Here is a 23051-nt window from a genome sequence, read left to right as displayed (position 1 = left end):
CTTGGAGCTCGGCCTGGTGTCTGGCTATGCATCTCTGAATCTGCTTCCATCAGTTTCTGGATGAAGGCTCTATGATGACAGTTAGGGTATTCACCTATCTGATTACTGGAGTAAGCCAGTTCAGGCACCCTCTCCACTATTGCTAGTAGTCTAAGCTAGAGTCATCCTTGTGGATTCCTGGGAACTTCCCTAGCATCTGGTTTCTCTCTATTCCCATAATCTCTCCCTCTATCATGGTATCTCTTTCATTGCTCTCCCATTCTATTCCTGTTCCAGCTTGACCATCTCATTCCCTTATGTTCTCATCCCCCATCCCTTATCCTCCATTGTCCCACCTCATCCCCAGTTTACTCATGGAGATCTCATCTATTTCTTCTTCCCAGTGTGATCCATGCATCCCTCTTAGGGTCCTCCTTGTTAGCTAGGTTCTCTGGAGTTGTGGGTTGTAGTCTGGTTATCCTTTGCTTTACATCTAGTATCAACTTATGAGTGAGTACATACCATGTTTATCCTTCTGAGTCTGCGTTACCTCACTCAGGATGATATTTTCCAGTTCCATCCAATTGCCTGCAAATTTCATGTTGTCATTGCTTTTTACTGCTGAGTAGTACTCCATTATATATATATATATGTACCACATTTTCTTAATCCACTCTTCAGTTGAGAGGCATCTAGGTTATTTCCAGGTTCTGGCTATTACAAATAATGCTGCTATGAACATAGGTGAGCGTGCGTCCTTTGCTCATTCACTTCCTTGACCCTTCAAAAAATTAAATGGTTTAAAAATTCTTTATGTTCCATTAAAGTCATTCTGAACTTGGCTTCCACACATTTCTTCTGCATTTCCACACTTCCCATCATGGATTTTTGTCCTGGATTCTTACCCCTATGAATACTTGATATTTTCTCACTTGACTGCCTTTGTAACTACCAGGACATTCTATAAGCATTATTCCATTTGAATTCTATTCTTCAGGATTCCCTCAAATTTCACACTTTCTGAAGATTTGTGAACTAAGGGAATGAGGATGCTGAGGACTACAGAAGGTTGAATCTCAGTCCTGCCACTGTCTTAGCTATGTGCCTGGGTTCAACTAAGTTGAACCTTTCACAGCTACCTTTCTCATGTATGGAGTGAAATTTATAGTACTTTGATCACAGTGTTGTTTTGAAGATTACATTTTAAAATTTCAAAGTATGATGCTAGTCTTTGAGCATCCCACAGCAACTACTCATATTGTTCTTTTGAACTCTATAGCAACTGTCATCTCAGCTACTCTTTGTTTATAGCTCTATTTTTTTTTTTTTTTGCATGAGTATATTTTGAGTTCCCCAAGTGTTTTGAATCAGTCTGGTAAAAATCTATCAAAGTCCAAATTAAGGCTTCAGAAATCAGAACCCATGATAAGTATTTTGGACAGATGTCTGAGCAACTAGTCATACAGATGTTAAAAACAAAACAAAGCAAAACTAAGCATACAGTCATAGAAAGAGCAAGTGGAGACAGGTAAAGGAAGGAGTGACCATCTGAAGGTCTGTAGGTCCACAGAAGTCAAGGGGCTAAATACAGAATCATAGCTGACGTCTTTTGAAGGAGCTACACTGACAGCCATCACAATAGGAGGCAAGGCCTGTCTTTTGCTCATCCTTCCAAACACTCATTAGTTACTAGAGCTTCCTGTTGGCACAGGCATCCCAAATAGAGCAGAAAACCGTGGGTGGGCTTTGGGCCTGGGTAGATGGCCAAATGGGTAAAGTATTTGCTTTGTGTTGTGAATGTGCCATGGTATGTCAGAAACAGACCCTCATGCTCATGTCCTTTCACAATGTCAGAATTTATTCAATAAATCTATGTTTATTTATTGAATAAACGTATTCGATAAATTCAAAGAGTGTGGGTGTTTCACTTTGCCAGATAATCCCCACCTCCTGGAGGAGGATCTGGAGGAGGCAAATTCAGGTCTTTTATTCAATCTTAATTATTAATATTAACTCATGTTACATATCACACAGTAAATCTGTCTCTATCTCTATCTATCTATCTATCTATCTATCAATCATCTATCTATCTATCTATCTATCTATCTATTTATCTAGTTTACAGAATAAATACAAGTTAAGGAGGCTACAGCGGAATCTGAGAGGTTTCAGGGGTGGGCTGAGAGAGAGACAGGGTGCAGTTGAGTCCAGTTTCAATGTGAAGGACAGAGCCACCAGGTTGGGACAGGAATGGCAGACCCAGGTCCAGAAGGGTTTTCAGGTGGATAAGCAGATAGCAGTCCGGTAGGCATGGTCAATAATGGGTGACCAAGTTGAGCTGAAGCCCCAGAGGTTGTCAAGAATTCTGTTGGTTCTTAAGGCACTTCCTAATTATCAGACGACAGTTTAGTTTGAGGCTGTTATATCACAGTGCTAGGTGTCTGGCACCTTATAGGTCCAGGTGAAAGAGTTACACCCATTTCTCAGTCTGGAACTTCTGATAAGGTCTTGGGCGTGGTTTTTCTTGATATGGTTTTAATACGCCCATGTGCCCCTAAGCCTCAATTCACCCCAATAAATAAAGGGCCATATCATTTTTATGCTCAGGAATCAGTCATTTATCAGTCAGTGCTACATGGGTGGTACTGGCAAGATAGCGTTGTTTGCTGGTTCACCCTAGAGCACAATCATTCTCCACCCTCACAACTGAATCAAAAGCTTCTTATAAAAGTCTCTCAAGGCAAAAAAAAAAACAAAAACCCAACACTATTTTACCTAACAATAAATAATGTAGAGTAGGGCATTTCTTGATCTCAGCACTGAATAACTATGAGGACCTTAAAAAAAAAAAAAAATGTATGCAACTCCAGAGCTAGAGGGCAGAGACAGGCAGATCCTGAGATCTCACTGGCCAGCTAGTCTAACCAAAGCAATTAAGTTCCAGGTTCAGTGAGAGACCCTGTCACAAAAGAAGAGGAAGAAAGATGGAGAGATGATTGAGGAAGACATGAACATGGCAGCACACACGTGCTCATGTACATATACACATCCAATGACAGTCAGGGTGGATTTGGAGTTACGAGCAAATTGGAAGCAAATGCTCAGCGTGAAAAGGAAACCTGTCAAGGTCAAGGCGCTTGCTCTTTGTACAGAATCTTTTCCATAAAAGGAATTCTACAAATATTTCTTGACTGTTGAATGATTTTCTCCTTTGCATTTTGGAAGCATTCTGAAGCAAATTTAGATTGCCAGTTTAAATGGGACTTTTGCGAGAAGGGAGTTTGTCCTTGAGTAAGATAACTAGTGTCACATCTGTATTCAATAGATACTGTTATTAAGAAAATTAATATAACAAGTCATTTCATTAATGGCTATGTCCCTCACTTGAAGTATGTAATTGTTTTTGTAGCTAGAGTTACAATTTAAGCTTATATATTTTAGCCTTAGGACTTAAGCATGTTTGAACATGTCAATGGAGATAATAGAGTAGGCTTATTTACAGAGAGGAAAAAAAACTTACTAGAGATATGGAAAGTTTGTTTTGAGGTTGTTTGCCTCAAAGTAGTGGTAAAGACTTAATGTGTAATATTGTCTATTCTGTGAGCTTACTCCTGAGACCTACAGTTTCAATCAGATTATAATATTGCATTAGTCTGTCTTCTGTTACTAATAGCACAATAATAGCAAGATGGAGTCAGTTCTATAGCAAAAAGGCTTATTTTTGGTCCATGGTCCTGGAGATGCAAAATAAAAGGCTGCATCTAGTGATAACCTTATAACAGACTCCTGATGTGGTACAGGGCATCACTCATTAAAAGATGGGAGTATGCATAAACATGTGTTGCTTCGGATCTCATAAAGCCACAGGAATTCATTCACTGGGGATCCATCTTGATGAGCTCACCTCATCCTAATCCTTTCTCAATGCCTCATCTCTAAATACACGGGCAGATTAAGTTTCCAACTTTTTAATTCCCAGGTTCGAATTAACCTCCAGAATAAGTTTTGAGAAGGCAAACCAAATTCATACCACTACTATGTAATTAAATACTTTGTCAAGATTTCCCTGAGCCAGGTGTGGTGGCACACTCTTCTAATTCCAGCACTCAGGCCTCGGAGGCCAGAGGATCTATGAGTTCCAAACTAACCAGGTGTACATGGTGAGACCTTGTATCTAAACACAAACACACACACACACACACACACACACACACACACACACAAAGAAAAAAACAAAAAAAATTTAGTTTGTCTAAATTTAAGAGATGCCCATTTCATTTTATAGTATAGTTTAAAATATTATAATAAAGACAAATGGTTGTGTGAAGATATGCCCACTACCACGAATAGTTCATTTGTCTGGTTGTTGTAAAATGCATTTTGTTTAAATATTTAGTTTAGAAGTTTGAGAAGGAATTTAAGTTTGGCAAATCACAAGTGAATTTAGAATATATGGATTTTCATTTCTAAACTCATGTATATTTTTTTCCAGATTAGAACCTCATTGTTATTTTGGGAAAGAAAAAATTGCTCTGGTTCGAAGTTGCTTTTTCTCCCCCTTTTTGGGGTTGGGGGTCGGGAGTGAAGAAGCCAAGTCATTTGAGGAAAGTTTTAAAACTCTCAAGTCATCTTCTGTCTCATTTTCCTCACAGATGACTATCTTCCTCTTCTGTCTCTAAAATGAATTCACATGTCATCTGGTTGTGCTGGATAATGAGAATGGTGTGCTCAAACCCAAGGCAGATATCAGACTCTCCTGAATTTGTACATGGCATCAAAGAACTGTTGACAGATCTGAGAACAGATGTAGAAACTATTTTTTCAATCAAGAGTAAAATCCTTATAGTCTGTCCTATGATTATATAGCCCTTTCATATGGGAAAACTTACTTACTCAGTAAGGTAAGTGTGTAAGCCAACATTTTCCCTTGTGGGAAAGGATATCTGTCCCCTGTAGTGTGCTTTGAGACATATCATTTACACCAACAAATTTGGGCTATTAGGATTATCATTTATGATTTTAAAATCTCTTAGTCCTGCTAGCTTCTTTATAAAGAAGAAACCACATAAAAACTTGAACCATAGATAAGAGCAATTTATAAACCATTCCATTAATCCAAGTTAATACTATGTCACAGAGGGAAAACAATCCTTGTGAAAGCTAACTGTTGTTTATACTGCTCTAAGTTGTTTAAAGTGTGGTCTGTGAATGACCCTCACTGGAAGCCCTTAATGTGCTTATAAAATGTAGACTCTTGGGATAGGGAGGAAGAATGGAATGGAAATGTTTTATCACTTATGTACATATCATATATCTTTTTAAAAGATTTACTTTAACTATCGTGTGTGTGTGTGTGTGTGTGTGTGTGTGTGTGTGTGTGTGTGTGTACACTTTAGTGCCTGAAGAGGCCTGAGACCTCAGATCTTCCTGGAGCTGGAGTTACAGGCAATTGTGAGCAGCCTGATGTGGGTACTGGGAATTGAACTCAGGTACTCAGGATGAGTGAGCATAACCATTGAGCCATCTCTACAGTCCAAATTACTAGATCTTAAATAAGCATCCCAGGGGATTTTTATTTTTGGCAACACTTAAGAACTTCCTCTCTAGGACAGTTACTACTCAGCTTAGGAAATGATTTGTGTGAGTGTGTTTATTCTGGTTTTTATTTTATTATTTGTGTGTGTGTGTGTGTGTGTGTGTGTGTGTGTGTGTGTGTGTGTTGAAATTCAAACCCAGCACCTCACATATGCTAGGCTCTATCCCTGAGGTTCCTTTTCAGTCTTAGGAAAACACTTGAGCAGACTTTCTTGTCTTTGAAACAAAGCTAAGATTTCCAAGGTTATTTTGGATAGAAGCAGAAACAGAAAACAAAATTGCTTTGAATAATAATAGCAGGGATTTAGGGATTTCTCAGCGTTACAATCAGACCATTACATTTAGCAATCAACAGAATGGGTGAAGAAAGGTCTACATTAAAACCCTTGGTGGGTTGTTCACACTGTCCCTCAGAATAGAAAGTAAAATAACCTGTTATACAATTAGTCACAAGCACAGTCCTGGGGGTGGGGGTTGCCCATACACAGGAGTATTGTCTAAAACATGTCTTCTTTGTAGCAGCTAGGCCCTGCCACCACTGTGTCTGAGTTCACAAATCTGTTGCAACCTGTAGCTTCCTTGTCACTTTCCTGGTTCTCCTCTCCTTTTTTTTTTTTTTTTGGCCTTGAACTCACAGAGATCTGCCTGCCTCTGCCTCTCAAGTGCTGGGATTAAAGGTGTGCACCACCACCGCCCCGCCTCTCCTCTCTGAATTTTGTTGCCTGGCAGTAATTAGAACCTCCAGCCACTGCCATCCCTGCTGCTGCTGCTGGAATGACCACAGCCACCTCGGTCTCGAGCTTTAGCCAAGCGCTGCCCTCCACCACCACGAGGACCAGAGCTTCTGCCTCCAAAGTTTCCTCCCTTCACTGGTCCGCAAATTGAAGACACTGATTGCGGTAGTTGCCAAAGTCATTGTGGCTTCTACCGCTTCCGACATCGCTTCCATCAGGACATTCATTATATCTCCTCACTGCTGCCATATTCACTACCATCACGGCTGCCACCAAAGCCACCATGAAGTTTCCTCCAGAACCAGAATTGTCATTGCCACCAAAACCATCTCCTACCCCCCCCCCCCCCATACCAAGTTTTCCGGAACCACTTGGACCCCTTCGGCTGGGTGAAGCACTAGTCATCTCTAGCTTCCACAGGGCTGTTCTTACTTCACAGTTGAGGCAATTCACAGTAAAATATTTCTGAATGGCAGTCTTATCCATGGAGTCATGGTAGTCAAAGGCAATGTCTTAGTTAGGGCTACTATTGCTGTGACAAACCACCACAACCGAAAGCAACTTGGAGAAGGAAGTTCATTTCCACATCACTGTTCATCCCTGAAGGAAGTCAGGACAGGAACTCAAGCAGGGCAGGGACCCGGAGGCAGGAGCTGATGCAGAGGCCATGGAGGAATGCTGCTTCCTGGCTTGCTCATCATGGCTTGCTTGCTCAGTAAGCTTTGCTATAGAACCCAGGACCATTAGCACAGGAGTGGCTCCACCTACAAAGGGCTGGGCCCTCCCACATCCATAACTAATTAACAAAGTGCCCTACAGTCAGATCTTATGGAAACATTTTCTCAATGGAGGTTCCTTCCAGATAACTCTAGTTCGTGTCAAGCTGACATAAAATTAGCCAGCACATGTCACAAAGCAAAGCCCCCATTTTTTTCTACCTCTGTCAGTCATGATTTCAATAACTTCAGTTTTCCCACACTGTTCAAAATAATGTCACACGTGATATCTTCAATGTCTTCTTTAACGCCACTAACAAGGATCTTTTGAGAATCTTCTCTTGACACAGCCCTCTCTGGCTCCTTTACTCTTCCGTCCACTTTGCATGGCCTTGCATTCATAGCCACATCCACGTTCTCCACAGAGGCAAACCTGACAAAGCCCCTGCCTGGAGCCCTGGGTGGTTGGATCTCTCATTACCACACGGTCAGACGGTGAGTGTTCTCCATTGCTCAAAACGACTCCTCAGACTCTCGTGGGTTGTTTCTAAGCCTAGTCCACCCATGAAGAGCTTCCTGAGATTCCAAAATGCCTTCAGGCTCCTTAGGAGACTTGGGCTTGGACCTGGCGATGGGGAAATGAGAGCCTGCCCTGGTGCTTCCCTAGTGACATCAACGTACAGAAAGCCCAACCATTCTTAAACCGTGGGGATGGCTCTTGATAGAGTAAAAGACCATGGCAAAAGAGTGGTAAAGGGGGTATGAGAACAATGATGGCCAGTGAAAGCATCTCCATGAAGGAAATGCCAATGATCAGGGAAAGACTCTCTCTCTCTCTCTCTCTCTCTCTCTCTGTGTGTGTGTGTGTGTGTGTGTGTGTGTGTGTTGAGCATGTGCACATGAGTACAAGTGCTATTGGAGGCCAGAAGGGGGTGTTGGAACTCCTGGAGGTGGAGTTATATATGACTGTGAGCCACCCAGTGTAGGTGTTGGGAACTGAATTCGTGTCCCCTGCAAGATCAGTCAGTACTTGTTCTTAAACACTGAGCCCACATATGTGTTATAGGCAGGGAGAAGAATGGGAATATGCAAAAAGACTGGAGAAACTGTGCCCAGAAAAATAGGAGTAAAATGAAGAAAATGGGTGCTAAATAAATACAATAATAATGAATAATAAAATAAATAAATAATAATAAATAATAAGTAAAATAAAAATAAACAAATTAAATAAAAAGCATTGACTCTTGCCTGGAGCTCAAGAAGAATGAGAGGGTTGAAAATGGTTTTTTCCTGATAAGAAAAATTAAGGCCTGTTCAAAGCCAACATAGTTTCTTGTGCCTCTCTGGCTAGGGTGATTTATGTGTATGTTTCTTTCTTGCCACAGGATATAAATCCCCCATTTTTACTGAACTCCATCTCACAGCATTGTGTATCATATCAAAGTGTCTTGTTCTACTACAATCACGTCTTGAATTACTTGGCCCTATCTCCTTCAATGGAGCTATTATTTCTTGCTCTGCCTATGGCATGTAGTTAGGCTTTAAACATACTTTTAAAAATGCAGGTTTATTTTAAAATCTATTTCTTTGTCTACCACCAAACCAAGGGACCAGAATCTTGAGGGGGCAGATAGTAGGATTCTGCATATTTACAGCATTCACAAGCACAAAGCTCTGGAAAATACTAGCGTTGAGTTAAATTTGGAGACCACTAGTTTAGCCTCAAGCCGAACAACAGTTGGGCAGCAGTACGGAGAAGCCACACAACTCCTCCACATTCTGATATAAACTCTCATGTTGTCAAACAATGAGCAGTTATACTTCTGTTATTCCAAGATCAGCTTTCCAGCAATTTTGTCTGGAAGAGGGCCAAAGCTGGAAGTTAAGAAAATGAAACATTTCTCTCAGGGAAAGGACTTTTGGTTCTTTATTGAAGAAAAAAAAATCTCATCTCAAGCTACCATTTGTTAGAGTCACTGTCCTACTCACTGAAGGGAAGAAAAGGAACCTCTCATTACTTGGCTGTGGATATAAACATCGGATCAATTATTGCTTGCAGCCATAGAGAAAAGTAGGAGAAAAAGAAGGAAGGGGGCTTAAAAGGCACCACCACCACCAGTGCAGGAAAATAGAAAGGGTTATAGAGGATATAGAGACAGATGAACCCATGCCAAGTGAGTGGTCTTCCACAAAAGTAAGGAGAACATTGAAAAACAAAAACAAAAAACCAGCACCCAAAGTGGGAACTCTATACACTCTGCAAGCCCTTGGGACTTAGGTGTACGGTCTGAGTAATTACATTTGATAGTCGTTGACCCACTAAGAATTTCGCTATCCATTGTTTTCTTTAAGAATGTAAGAAATACGTACATCTTCAAAGATTGCTATCTTAAAACGCAGCACAATTAATAAACCGAAATACAAGTCAGACGGGGAGCCTGGGTTTCATTAGTCACCTGTTTGGAAGGACATGGTAGGACTTTGGTTTCCCAAGACGACCCTCTCCCCAAGGCTTCCGGTGAAACTGCAAAAGTAAGCAGTCCCGGGCAGCCCTCAGGCATGACTGCAGCGTCCCCCATGGCTTGAGGCTTAAGGAAATTGCTGCTGCCTTCGCTTCGGTCTCCGCGGTTGGAGAAATCAAGGTAACGGGTTTCCACTAGATTTGGCTGATCCGAGACCACTAAATTAACTACTGCGTTTCTGAACGAAGTCAATCTGTTTTGTGGGTGCTCTAAAATACCGGGGGCGCAACATGTTTAGGAGCGGAGACGTTTGAGCCAGCCCAAAGCACCTGCCAGCATTCTGAGTAGTGGGGCTTTCGGAGAGGGGCTGACACGCTTCATCTCCGGGGGTGGAGGGCGGGGAGCGCTTTCTAAAACGCATTTGGAAAGGCGTGTGTGGCCCCAGATGTGTCAATCATCCGCACAGTTGCCCCGGCACTGCCCGGCTTAGAGAGCGGCTCGGGATCGATACCGCCACACGCCTAGCCGCCCGCGAAGCCTGGACGCGGGGCGACCGGGCACGCGCGGGGGCTCCGGGTCCCCGCGGCCGGGGGCGCCGTCGGCGGGACTCGCGCAGCCGCACTGGGGCGCGCCGACTCCGGGCTCCTCCTCCTCCCGGCTCCGTAGTAATCATGGCGGCGGCGGCGTTCGCGGTCCCTCGGGTGAAACAGAAAGCGGGAGCTACGCGGAGAGGGAGCGAAGAGCGGGGCTGAGGCGGCGCCGTCACTGCCGGGAAACCAGCCCAACAGGCAGCGCCGCGGCGGCCACGGGAGCCGGGCCCACCGTCAAGGTAGCGAGAGGACGAGCCGGAGCCCCGCAGAAGAAGACACGCCGGGAGGGGAGCCGCCTTCCTCCGCCTCGGAGCGGCGGGACTCGGAGGTGAGAGCCGCCGGGGGACGCCGGAGCCCGCGTCGGGGAAACCGTTAGGCTGGGGCGGCGGGGCCGCGGCGCCGGAGGGCTGAGCCCGTCGAGGGGGGCGGGCGGCGTCCACCCTTCTCCACACACCCCCGCGTGGGAGGAGGGAGCGCTGTCCGTGGGGCGGCGGGTCCGGGACGCCGGGGCGACGTGCGCGGCACCTGCCGGGGCTCGGCGGCGGCCGCGGAGCTCTGCCCGCTCACCTGGGGGTTAAATCCTCGAAAACACGCCCTTCGGGTCTGCGCCCCGGGCCGGCGGGCGGGCGTGCGGGCGTGCGGGCGGCCGCTGCCAGCGCCTGGCGGCTCCTCTTCCCCAGGTAAGTTAACCACCTGTTCGGTCGGTCGGTCGGTCGGTCGGGAGGAGGACGGAGGAGGCTGCGGTCGTCGCCCTGCTCTGCAGCCTGCGTGGGGGAACTTTTGACGCGACTCTGGAAAAGGGCGTCGTGCGCTAGGGGAAGGAAAAGGAGCCAATAATTTCGACGTCAGATCGCGAGCGCTGCTGTTCTCAAGAGTGGGATAGGTAATCGTATTTATTTATTTATTTATTTTTTAAATGAAACTGCCACCTTTTAAAATAAAAAGCCTTGGGATATTTGGCGTGTGTGTGTGGTGTGTGTGTGTGTGTGTGTGTGTGTGTGTGTGTGTGTGTACTGATTGCTGGGGGTGGTAGGGATGGTGAGCTATAATTTTTTTTTTTTTTTTTTTTTAATGTGAGACTGTAAGTTCCTTTGGGCACCTTCTTGCCTGTCCATCTATTCCTGAGAATAGCTGGCTGACAGGATTTTCCTCCTTTTATAGTTTAATCTTTATGTGTTCACCGTAGACTTAAAACAAAACAAAAACAAAACCACAACTGAGCCACATAGTGATTTTGCTGCTTCGTAGGGTGGTCTGTTTTAGTTCTTGAAACCCAAGTTTGTGCGTGTTTTTCTGTGTCATAAGAAACAAATCGCATCGCTTCTCTCTGCCTTTTGGCTAAGAATGAAATAACAGTTGAAGCTTTTCTATAATATTTTAATCACTATGCTTTTACCAGCATTAGTGCTAAACATATGCCACTCAAGACTGAGCCATATGTCAGACAGAAACAAATTGGTGTTTCTGGCTCAAATCCCATGTTTAGCTAAATATTTAGTTTTTGTGTACTTGTGAAGTATGTAATTCGTGCCATCTCCTAAGTTTTGTTTAAGTCGCCTAAAAATGTTCCAGGGGGATGAGTCCTCTGCTTTCTCAACTCATTTTCTTGTTTGAATTGATTTTTCTCAACTAATGAGGTAAAATACCCGCAGAGACCGGTGGGTGGGCCTAATAGAAAGCAATGATTAGGATTTTTTAAAACATGTTTTTTCTAAAATATAAACAGAGTTTGTTTTTGGCATTTTAACCCACTTGTAATTCTTGCTGCCACTAATAACACCCTTTAAAGGGAAGGAGGGATGATGAGGTGATAGGAGAAGATCTTGCTTATATTTAAAAATTTTAGCATTCTCATATTACATTTCTCTGTATTTTCTTCCTTGTCTTCATAGATCATCTTCCAGTTCTCTCTAGATTAAGTGGAAAATTTTTATCTGAGGCTGGTTACCTTTAGCTACCTGTACACGTCTGCCTTAACTCCTTCCTCTCCGGTTTGATCAGGAAAAAGAAACTCTTGCTTAACACTGGCCCCAGTGTTCAGTCACGGTTGTAAGGGGGATTTTCTTCTCCCAGATTAATGTTGTGCATTCAAGAAAACAGATTTCTGGTGTCACGTGTCATTACTTCCTCTCTGTGTGTCATTGAGAGCTGATTTATTTTTACCATACATTCAGTGATTCCTTTTTATATACTATATTTCTATCAATTTCAGCTTATTTTATTACAAATTAAAAAATTGTCTACCTTCTAGGTCTAGTGAGATGAAAACTGAGAAACTAAAACACAGGAGAACAAAAAGAGGAAATGAATATTGTTTTTTAGCTTGACTTAGGAAATAGACATTTATGATTTGCTCATCTTTAGTTTAGACTCATAGGATATATTTCTGCTTGTCTTGAAAATATTTATATTTTTGGTGTTTATATATTTAAGACTTATTAATCTTGTATTTTGTCTATACAGTTAATGTAACAAAAATATTTTTTTTAAGCAAAACATTCTTGGTGCATTTTTTTCATGAAAATGAGTTTTGATTATGTCTTGGAGCATGATACAAGGATGTACATGTGATTTCCAAATTTATTTGCCTGGTTATGATAAGCAGTTGTTGGTGGTTGTTAAATGTAATCTCTAAGACAAGAACTACTACTTCAGATAAGTTCTGAGTGTTTTAACAAAGTCAGATTTAGATTCTGAACGTGTCTAGTCCATTGAGTCCTGTAGTACTTTTGTGGCTCACTTTGGTACAACAAACGTGTATCAGTGTCAAGAGCTCATTATTACAAAGAAATTGATAACCAATAGTGTTAAGGGTACATTTTGTTCTTTTCCATGTATTGTGAGTGTTTATCCTTTTTAATACTTTAGCCTTTTTTTCACAGTATTGTTCAGTGAATTCTTTTTATGTCATAGTCCTTAACCTTTCTTCCTTCCTACTGGTTAGGTTTTGTTTGTCTTTTATATACAGTAAGTTTGCTGTGCAGCCTCTGGGTGTCCGTATTTATGATATTCCCAATGTTCTATTAACCATATCCAGGCCTTAGGCTACTTTTCTGCACAAGATAGCTACGACAAGATAGTGTACTTGGGAGGACATAGCATGGACTCAGAGGATGATGAGCTATTATCAGAGTAAGGGATACAGAAGCAGTAGGATGTGTTCCTTCAAGTCATTTACAAATTATTTGAGAATTGTACACTAACAAAGGAGACCATTAGCAAAAACTATAGCACAATATTGTTAAAGTGTGTGGCACCCACCCGCTGTTACTGAAAGCTCTGTGAAGGAGGGCTAGAATGTTCTTGGCATTTGGAGGAAGTCCAACTTGAAATTTAGGAAGGGTTTATGTATCAAAGGAAAACTCCAAAATAGAGTGACAGGCAGAGTTGGAGCTAGCAGTGGGAAGGATCCTTTGGGAGCATCCAAGGACAAGCATTAGGAAAAAGAGAATCGTAAAGACGGGAGCTAGGCCCCACTAGGTATGAAGAGTAGAGTAGGTAGCCCTGGAGAAGAAAGTCCTGCTTATCAGTAGGAATCCATCACTGAAAGTAATAAAGAACCTCACGTCATGTTGTTTTGTTTTTATTGTTTTTAGTTGGCATATGAAATAATGGATTTCGATATGACATTTTCATCCTATGTATCATTATACTGGGCTCATTTTCTTACCTGCCTCCATCTTTGGACCCTCTCTCCTGCCTCTTGCGGATTCTTGTTTCCTCCCAAATGCCTCTTCTGCTTTCATTGCACTCGTGCGTGCGTGTGCGTGTGTGTGTGTGTGTGTGTGTGTGTGTGTATCTGTATATGAGAGAAAATATGTCTTCCCATTACCCTCCCTTGTTCCCACCTCCCTCTCCCTTAGTACCTCGATAGTTGCACTTCCTCTTTTATGCCATACACGGACAGACAAAAATACATAAAACTTTCTGTATATGAGAGAAAATACGGTGTTTGTCTTTCTTCCTCTGTTTTGTTTCACTTAGCATTTTGGTCTCTAGCTTCATATTTCTTTGTAGGTAGATAAGGGTAGACAACTATTTTATATAGAGCTTGATAACATCTTGCAGGCCATTTATAGTCTCTGTTGAATATTACTGTTTATTTGCTTGTTTAAAAGAATCTTTTAAAATGTAAAAACCATGTCTTCAGGCTGGAGTTAGCCTTCTGGACTAGTTCACTGAGTCTTGTCTGGCTAACTGTCCATATAGCACATATTGTAAAGTGTTTTCCTAATGGTTGTTTGAAGTGATGTACATATCTTTTTTGTGGTATATGAAAATAAAGAAAATATACTAAAATAAATTTTACTATAATTAATACTTTGTGCCCAGAGTTCTAGTAAGAGCTTTTCTAGGTCTCAGAACTAGGAAGTAAAAGAGGTCTTCCAGCTGGGCCTCATACAGTTAAGCAGCTACCCAGTGACTGGATTTGAATTTGAAAGGTAGAGCGGGTCACCTCTGTGCTGGGTTACAGTTTTAAAAAAGTACAACTGGCATTCAGGAACCTTGGCTAGGGTACTGCTGGTCTGTCAGCGATGGCAGGGGAACAGTAACCTGTTTTTTTAAAGGTGGCCTGAGGTGAGTGCTACACACTTAGAAATCTTGCAGGAACTCCAAGAAGAGTCACTGTTATGGAATAATTGGTAATTAGATGGATAAGCTAGAGTCATCTAGAAAAATGTCACACCATGTAGATTCAAGGAGGGAAGGAGGGAAGGAAGATCCAGAAATTTCTAAAAAAAATATTTGTATTAAAATGATTTTAAAGCCAGGTGTGGTGGCGCATGCCTTTAATCCCAGGACTGGGGAGGCAAAGGCAGGCAGATCTCTGTGAGTTGAGGTCAGTCTGGTCTACAGAGTCGGTTCCAGGACCACCAGGGCTGTTACACAGAGAAACCCTGTTTCAATAACAACAACAACAAAAAAAATATTTTAAGATGATTATAATAATCTTCAAGGGTAAATACTGGTTGTTTTGAAGCTTCATTTATATTAAATATCTCTTTGAAATTTCTAAATTCATGACATGTACATCTAAGACAACGCTATTTCTCCGTTCCCACTGTGTTTATTGTGTTGTGACCAGGTGACCCGTGGTGCCTGAGGTTATATTATAGCTTTATGGATCAATTGGTGAGGGCTGCTACATGGTTGTGATATTAGGAGATTAAAATATAGCATAAGAACATTCTTTTTCACTGCAGGTATTATAATAGGCTTTGTATGTGGTCAGTATTAGGTATTGGAAAAGTGTATGAGACAATGGCTGGACAGAATCACTACTGTTTTCCTCTTTATTTTACTGTTAAAAACATTAAAACCAAACCAAAAATTAATCTTTTATGCTTTTATGACTAACTGTGTCTTCCTTTATAAATGTTTTTACTGTCTTAAAGGCAACATAAAGCCAACACTAGGTTTTGACCTTTCTCAATTGCTACCTTGTACAATTTGACTTATTAATATTTTGCTTTAATAAGAAACTAATAGCTAAGGCATGGTGGCACATGCCTTTAATCTTAGCATTTTGGAGGCAGAGTCAGGAGGATCTCTGAGTTAGAAGCCAGCCTGATCTGCATTGTGAGTTCCAGGGCAGGCCAGCCAGAGCTTCACACTTGAGACCCTGTCTTGAAAAAGAAGGGGGCAGGAGTAAGTAATAATTGACCACTGCTTTCCCACCTTCTCCAGGCTGGCTTCCTTGCTGAAGGAGGGATCAAGTGCCTTGGAAGGTGCAGATGGTGCAGATCTTCATTCCATGCTCACTCCTCAATAGTGATCATGATTTCACAGTTTTATTTTCTAGTCTTGGTTTTCTAATCCTTAACATTGAGACTATCTGCCTTGTTTTCATCACACATATTGTAAGGGCTCAGTGAGATGGGTGAAACATGAAAATGTTAAGGTGCCATGTACGTGCTTACATCAATGCTTGTACATACTGGAAGCTGCTCAATAGCTTGCTTTTTCTAATGTGGCCAGAACATTTGAGTTCAAGTTTTATTCTGCAAATTTCTATAAACAGCACTTGCAGGAAGGTTCAGTATACTAGAAAGTCATAACTGTTTTCTTTGGAAATAAAATACATATAAAAAAATTTCCACTCATTAATCTTTCAGATCAGTTCCTGTTCCACTCTGCCTCTGTCCTTCTTTGCAAGGGAATGTTGACCTTCTGTTACATACAGCCTCAGCTGTTCTATCCATATTGGGGTGGAATGGATAAAATGAGTGAGCTAGTGGAAGACAACTCCTTTATAATACTGTAAATTTAAATACTTTACAATACAATACTGAGAAATACCTGTGGGGTGCATTGGATTCAGGGCCTAGGCTCGGTTATTTTAAAATTCTGCATAAGCCGGACTGATACACTGCTATTCTCCCATTTTACAAGTGAAATTCTACTTGGGAATGACTTCTTTCTTTCTCCCTCACTTCTTGAGATGGCTTAGGTGCTAGTTGGTAGAAATACACAGTATATTGTGTATTTTGTCATCAACTTAGATAAGAAAGTTAAGTGCATTTGACAGATTATTGTATGAATCAGACTATAATAATGTTGAAAAGTATTGTTTTGTTTTCTGTCTTCCTTTGTCAGAACCCACATCTTTTTGTTTGTTTTTCAAGACAGAGTTTCTCTATATAGCCTGGCTGTCCTGGAATTCACTCTGTAGACCAGACTGGCCTCAAACTCACAGAGATCCACCTGCCTCTGCCTCCTGAGTGCTGGGATTAAAGGTGTGCGCCATGACCACCTGACCCAGAACCTACGTCTTAATATATACTTGTGCATTAAGATTTATATTTTTAAAGCAACTTTCTCCTTCCCCAGTGAGTTAGTTTCATTGATTTATGTGTGTGTAGTCTTCTTCAATAAACCCATTGCCACATAATGGGAGGGGAGGGAATCTTCCTACTTCTTTGCAGATTCTAAGCAGATGTTTCTTAAGTACACTTTGCAGCACATATAAGATTTTCTTAAAGTGTAATTGTAAAATGAGTGGCCCAACCCCCAAATTCAAGATGCTCCAAAATGTGAAACTCTTGATTGCCACCACAGTGCCACAAATGCCAGGTCTTCACCTTACCTGGAGTGATGGGCTACCGTTAAGATGTAGGTGAACTAAACACTGTATATAGCAACCTCAGACCTGGTCTATATATGTAAAACACAAGTGGATTTTGTGTTTAGATTTAGTTCCCATTCTCAACTATCTCATGGTGTGTACAGATATTCCAGAGTCTGAACTAGAAACACTCCTGCTTCTAAGCATTTTGATGAAGGAACATTCAGCCTGTATATTGTGTGCTTTGAGAGAAGTAGTTAACACACACACCAACTGCTTTGGTTGAAGGCATAGTTATTTCATGCACCACAAAATCAGCCTGTTTTAATATTTGCTTAAATAAAAAGTTCATGATGTCATTTTGTTTACATTTTCTGGATTTGTTTTTGGTTTTCTTAATATAGCCATTCTCAATTATGGTTTTGTTTTGAAGACTTAATTTTTTTCCCTGTGTAGTATTTTCATATGTAATGTATTGTGTATATACTTATATTTTAGCATGATAGTTTATTAAGTACCTTTCTGTTTCTTTGTATATTGTTATGAACAAGTATATCTACTACTTTAGAATAGTATTTTAAAAAAATTTAAAAATATTTAAAATTAAAAAATATTGTATTATGGCAATGCTTCATTTATATAAATATTGCTTGAACCTTGGTTTGATTGGTTCACATGGTTGAGTAGCCCTAGGAGAATATATAGGAGCTGCTCTATCCATCTTAACCTTCTTTTTCTATCATATCCAGACTAATATTTCAAAATGATGAATTTATTAAAATCACCCATCAGTTTAAAGCTACACCAAACTCTCTCTTGCATCAACTATAATCTCTTTCCTCTGCAAATCCATACTCTGATGATAGCTTTGTACCGTGAGGTAAGGGCATGTTTCCTGAAGGCAGGGGCTGTCTGTTGGTTGTCTACTGGCTATATAGACACGTGCCTGTTGCCCCAGTGACCCCGATTCCTCCACTTACAATGGAGTAGTAATAGACTTAGACTATTAGTTAACTTACTCCTGTGGTGAATAGAATGAGTGCCATAGTATATTTATATCTGCGACTGTGATAGATGTGTCTAGTTATGCCTTGCATGTTTCCTATTCTTATTTTCATTATTTACTTCTCTGTCATTTGTTGAAGAATTAATATGTCTCAGATGCCTGCAATACAATTGTCATAAAATGAATGTCATGCTTTCTTCTTTCTGGGTTTACACACTAGGATGAGAGATAAAGTCATGTAAATAAATACATATTATAAAATAATTAAATAAAATGGGTCTTCTTTTGCTTCTGTTTACCTGTGTGATTCTTTTCTGCTTTTTTGTCCCAAATAGGCCTATTTCCTGCAGAGTATTGATTGTGTACATTGTGTACACACACACACACACACACACACACACACACACACAATATCATTTTATAATTAGGTTGTCTGTTCAACTATTGGACTGTGAACAGCACAACTGTTGCTAACAGTTTTGAACCAAAGGAGCAGAGAATCAGTATTTCAGGCATCATTGATGGCAAAGACTCTGTATACTTTCAGAAGCCAAGCTACATCAGGAGCAGAAACCAGCCAGACACAATATGAAAAATGAGTGTGGGTCTCTTCTAATTCAACTTTATTTACAAAAACAGGCAGCAGGCCAGGGTTGACTCACAGGTTTTAGTTTGCTGACCATAGAGGCTACAGACTACTTTGTTCTTGGTTAGTACAAGCTTACTAGTAAATAATAACTACTAAGTGTCTCTTGTGGGCTGAGTGTGCTTCCAAACTTCACACATAGCTGCTTATTTGTTCTCAAACCAACTGAGTTAGATATCATTGCCACCATTTTCAAAACGAAGGAACTGGAACACGGTTAGCCCAAGATCATAGAGCTTGTCAGTGAACATAGGGGCTCTGAACCCAGATGATTACAGAACCTGGGCTTTTTGTTAATACCATTTCTAATGTGTTGAATCCCAGGAATGTTTCAGTCTTAGGAAACATATTAATGTAATTTACTATATTCACAGATTTAAGGAACAACTATAATTATCTCTTTGGTGCTAAAAATATTACTTTGTTGAATCCCAGGTGTATAATGATTCACTATTAGGAAATACTAATCTAATTTACCATATTTATGGGTTTTAGGGGCAACTATAATTATCTCTATGGTGCTAAAATTTGTTTTCTTAAATTCATTTACCAGTTCTAATAACTTATAGTCAACAAGAAATAGCCTTATAAAAATATTCTAGCAGGAACTTACATTGAATGTCATAGTGAAATAGTAGAAGCACTTCCATTAGAAGGTAAGAACATTAATATTGGTCCATAACACGTGTAGAGGCCAGAGGAGGATTGTGGGTGTTCTGCTCTGTCATTCTCCACCTTATTCCTTTGAGGCACAATCTCTCATTGAGTCTGAGGCTAGACTGGGTAACCAGAGGCTAGGTGACTGGCCAGTAAGTCCTCCAGTCCTCCTGTGTTTGCCCCTGGAAGTGCTGGAATTGCCTGGGTGACAACCCTGTCAAGCTTTTTCGCATGGATGCTGGGAATCTGGGCCTCGTGCCTGTGCAGCAAGTACTTTGGCTCCCACCCCACTTGACATTTTTAGATGTAAAAGTATTAATTGCGGCATTGTAGCTGTAGCTCATTGTCAGAAAGCTTGTGTGGCCAGTGTGAAGGAAGGCCTGTGTCCAGTCTCTAACCACACACAGATTATGATTGTGAATGTTTTCCGTCTTTCATACGCATTCATCTTTCCTGTGAGTCTAACATCCCCTTTAGTTTCCAAACTCCTTCCTCCTCCCTTTCCTGGTGCTAGGGATCAGGTCAAGGGACACAGGCAGCAAAGGTGAGTGCTGCACCACTGAGTCCACCCTAGACCTCTAGAGACAGCTGATGTTGGAACTGTGTCAAGAGTAAAGACAAGACTTTTTTTTGTTTTTTGAGACAGGGTTTCTCTGTGTAGCTTTGCACCTTTCCTGGAACTCGCTTTGGAGACCAGGCTGGCCTTGAACTCACAGAGATCTTGCCTCTGCCTCCCAAGTGCTGGGATTAAAGGCGTGCGCCACCACCACCCTGCAAGACAAGACTTGTTAATGATCAAGATGGAGAGAAGTGATGTGCTTAGAGAAAATAGCTATTAGCCCAGGCATAGTGACAGGTTCATAACAGAACTTGGTTCTTTTGGAAAGCACTGCGTTGTTAGCTGTGTTTGACTGAGAAAGGAGTTGTCTCACAGAAGATCAAAACAAGATTTTCTTGTGACAAAATCCGCTCTCTGGAATAATTTGTCATGTTAACTATGTTAAGCATGTCAAGTTACCCCAGCAGTGCAGCTTTCATATAGAAGTCAAGCCCTTCTACTGTGGATTTAACTGCTAAGGAGTTAAGGTGACCAGAAAGGCAATGCTGCTTTAGTTGCAAGTCCAAATTCACTCAGATAAGACATGGTTGGGAATTTGAAATTCTGCAAGAAGAAAGTGAATGATCTGTAATGTAAAAAGTAATACTTTTACAGAGGCCAGTAAAATGTCTGTAGGTGAGAATAGAATACCTTTTGACTCTAAAAGTGCCTCAGATGTCCCCCTCCCCAGACACTTAGGATTTAAGATAATACTACTTTTAAAACAGTGTCCATTCTCAGTCCTTAATGGGTTGGACTTGCTCTCATTTCCATAGCTCGTTTCTCAGTTTCTCATGCCCCATAGTTTCTTTGCTTGATGGTTTTTTGTTTGTTTGTTTGTTTGTTTGTTTGTTTGTTTGTTTGAGACAGGGTCTTGCTGTGTAGCCGAGTTTAGCTAGGAATTTACTGTGTAGCTTAGGGTAGCCTCCATCTTATGGTGACCTTACTGCCTCTGTCTCCTGAGAGCTAAGATTACAGTGTGCCAGCATGCTCAGTTTACATGGGTGGGAAATGTCTCTGCAATGTTTTTATCAAGCATTCTTTGTGAATTAACTTTATTCAGAATCCAGATTTCATCATAGCAGTTAAGTGTGGTTTGCTTGTGTGGGAATGGGAACTGACTGTATTTCCTGAACGTGTAATTATATTCCATTTGATGAGTCCGACCAAGGAAAGTAATAAGAGTGACTTTCAACACTGCCCCCAAACTTCTGTTCCTTTGGGCATCAGGCCCACCCACTTTACCTGTTGTACCCCATTTTCCCTTTCCAGTAGACAAGGAATTGAAGATGAATGTGGTAAATAAGTTATAAGAAATGTGCTGCAGTCAATGTAGATTGTTATTTCCCTGGTAAGACTATGAATATATGCTTTATGATATAATTGATATTTTATAGTTTTTTTTTTACTTTAAATGGCAATATCATAAGGTTTAACTTACTAAACTGTGGTTGTAATTACTGCCGTACATATGAAAATGTTATCTCACTGTGAAAATAATTGTTACTTATTGATATAGCATAAATTCATAGCACATAGCTCATGGAATGTTACCATGCAAGTTAAATTAGCACATTTATGAGCACAGATAGTTTACTAGCTAGTTTACTGGATGTGGTGGCATACACCTGTAATCCAGCACTCAGGGGGCTGAACCAGGAGAAACATGAGCTCTGTGCTAATGTGGACTCTACAGTGTGACCCTGTCTCAGACAACAACAACAACAATAATAGTAAGCAGGAAATACTGTTACTGCATATGTGCTTTGCTGTATATGCTACAATTAATTGAACAACTTTCTCCTCAAAGTAACAGATGAGTACAATAAAAGTAAATGAAATGTACAGTAATTTAAAATAAAATCTTTTAAAGTTGAACACCTTGACCGATTAAAGATACCCCAAACCCCAAGCTCAATTAAAGAGAGTACTAACAATAGCTCTGCAGATGGCCAAGTTTTCTTCCCTATGGTTTGTACTTACCTGCCTGTTGCATACAGCCAGGTGTCTTAGAATCCTGAATTGCAGGCCCCAGGTAACCCTGGAATTGTATTCACTCTGGCTCAAGGATGGCACATTTGAACAAAACTCATTCTGGAGGTTGCTAATAATCCTAAGTATCACACTGAAATAAAAACCAAGGAATTGTGTCATTTACTTGAAGTTAGTAAATAAATTACTTCAGTTTTTTCTTGTAAGTAGGTAAGGGCATATCAAGGGCATGCTGGCTTTCAAGTAGTGATACCTGAAGCATACTATAAAATAATAGTCTTAATTTATAGTATGTCCTAGTAAATCTGCTTACCATTCTACTGACTATTGGGCACACTAAAAAGGAGTCATAAATGTTGTTCCCTTTTCATGATAAAGAAAAAAGGATTGGATTTGCCTTTTTTCTTGAAACAACTAAAAACTAGATTTAATACCTGGAACAGCAGACCTTGACAAATTAGACATCAGACAAAAGAGGGAAAACAAAACGAGCCTGTGATTGGTTGAGTTTCCTGGAGGAGGTTGCCATGCACATAAGCCAGGTCTGTCTCGCACACTGTGATTTGAGATTAAGCTGTCAGTCTAGGGAACTAAAGAAGATTATAATTTGCAGGTCAGAGACCTAGGATGGAAGAACTTCATAGAAAATGAACTTCAGAAATCTTGAAATGGTTACCCCTTGATTAGTTAGCTAGAGTAGTGACAAATGAGCACATTTGCATTTATCTAGAAAGGAGACACCTAGAATGATCTTATCAAGTAGTATCTAAGCTCATGCTGGGCCAGCAAAAAGAGCTGCCCAGAGAAGAGAGCTTCATCATTTAGAAGGCAGTAGGCTGCTGGGGTTTAGTGGGCTTGCCTCAGAGGCCAGAGAAATTAACTCTGGACTGAAAGCAAACCTGGACCTATATAAGCAAGAGTCCAAAAGGTCAAATTATTTCCTATTCATTTAACTACATTTCAGAACAAAGCTAAATAATTGTGAAACCATATAATATCCAGCAGCAAAT

At 40.9% G+C, this 23051-nt stretch overlaps 1 protein-coding gene and 1 pseudogene across 1 annotated transcript in view; one reads left to right on the top strand and one right to left on the bottom strand.

Annotated features, from left to right (window-relative positions):
- Window positions 1-6306: 6306 nt before the first annotated feature.
- On the bottom strand, window positions 6307-9907 carry LOC118590769 (annotated as a pseudogene).
- Window positions 9908-10112: 205 nt separating this feature from the next.
- Window positions 10113-23051, top strand: part of Fndc3a (fibronectin type III domain containing 3A) — a 159773-nt gene continuing 146834 nt past the window's right edge. Inside the window, exon 1 of the mRNA XM_036198939.1 lies at window positions 10113-10404. The gene's annotated coding sequence lies outside the window, so the exon portion shown is untranslated. The remainder of the gene's footprint in view (window positions 10405-23051) is intronic.

This window comes from Onychomys torridus, chromosome 9 (genome assembly GCF_903995425.1).
Source record: "Onychomys torridus chromosome 9, mOncTor1.1, whole genome shotgun sequence".
NCBI classification, from domain to species: domain Eukaryota; kingdom Metazoa; phylum Chordata; class Mammalia; order Rodentia; family Cricetidae; genus Onychomys; species Onychomys torridus.
The sequence above is the reverse complement of the archived record's forward strand: the minus strand, read 5'-3'. Positions and strand labels throughout refer to the sequence as shown.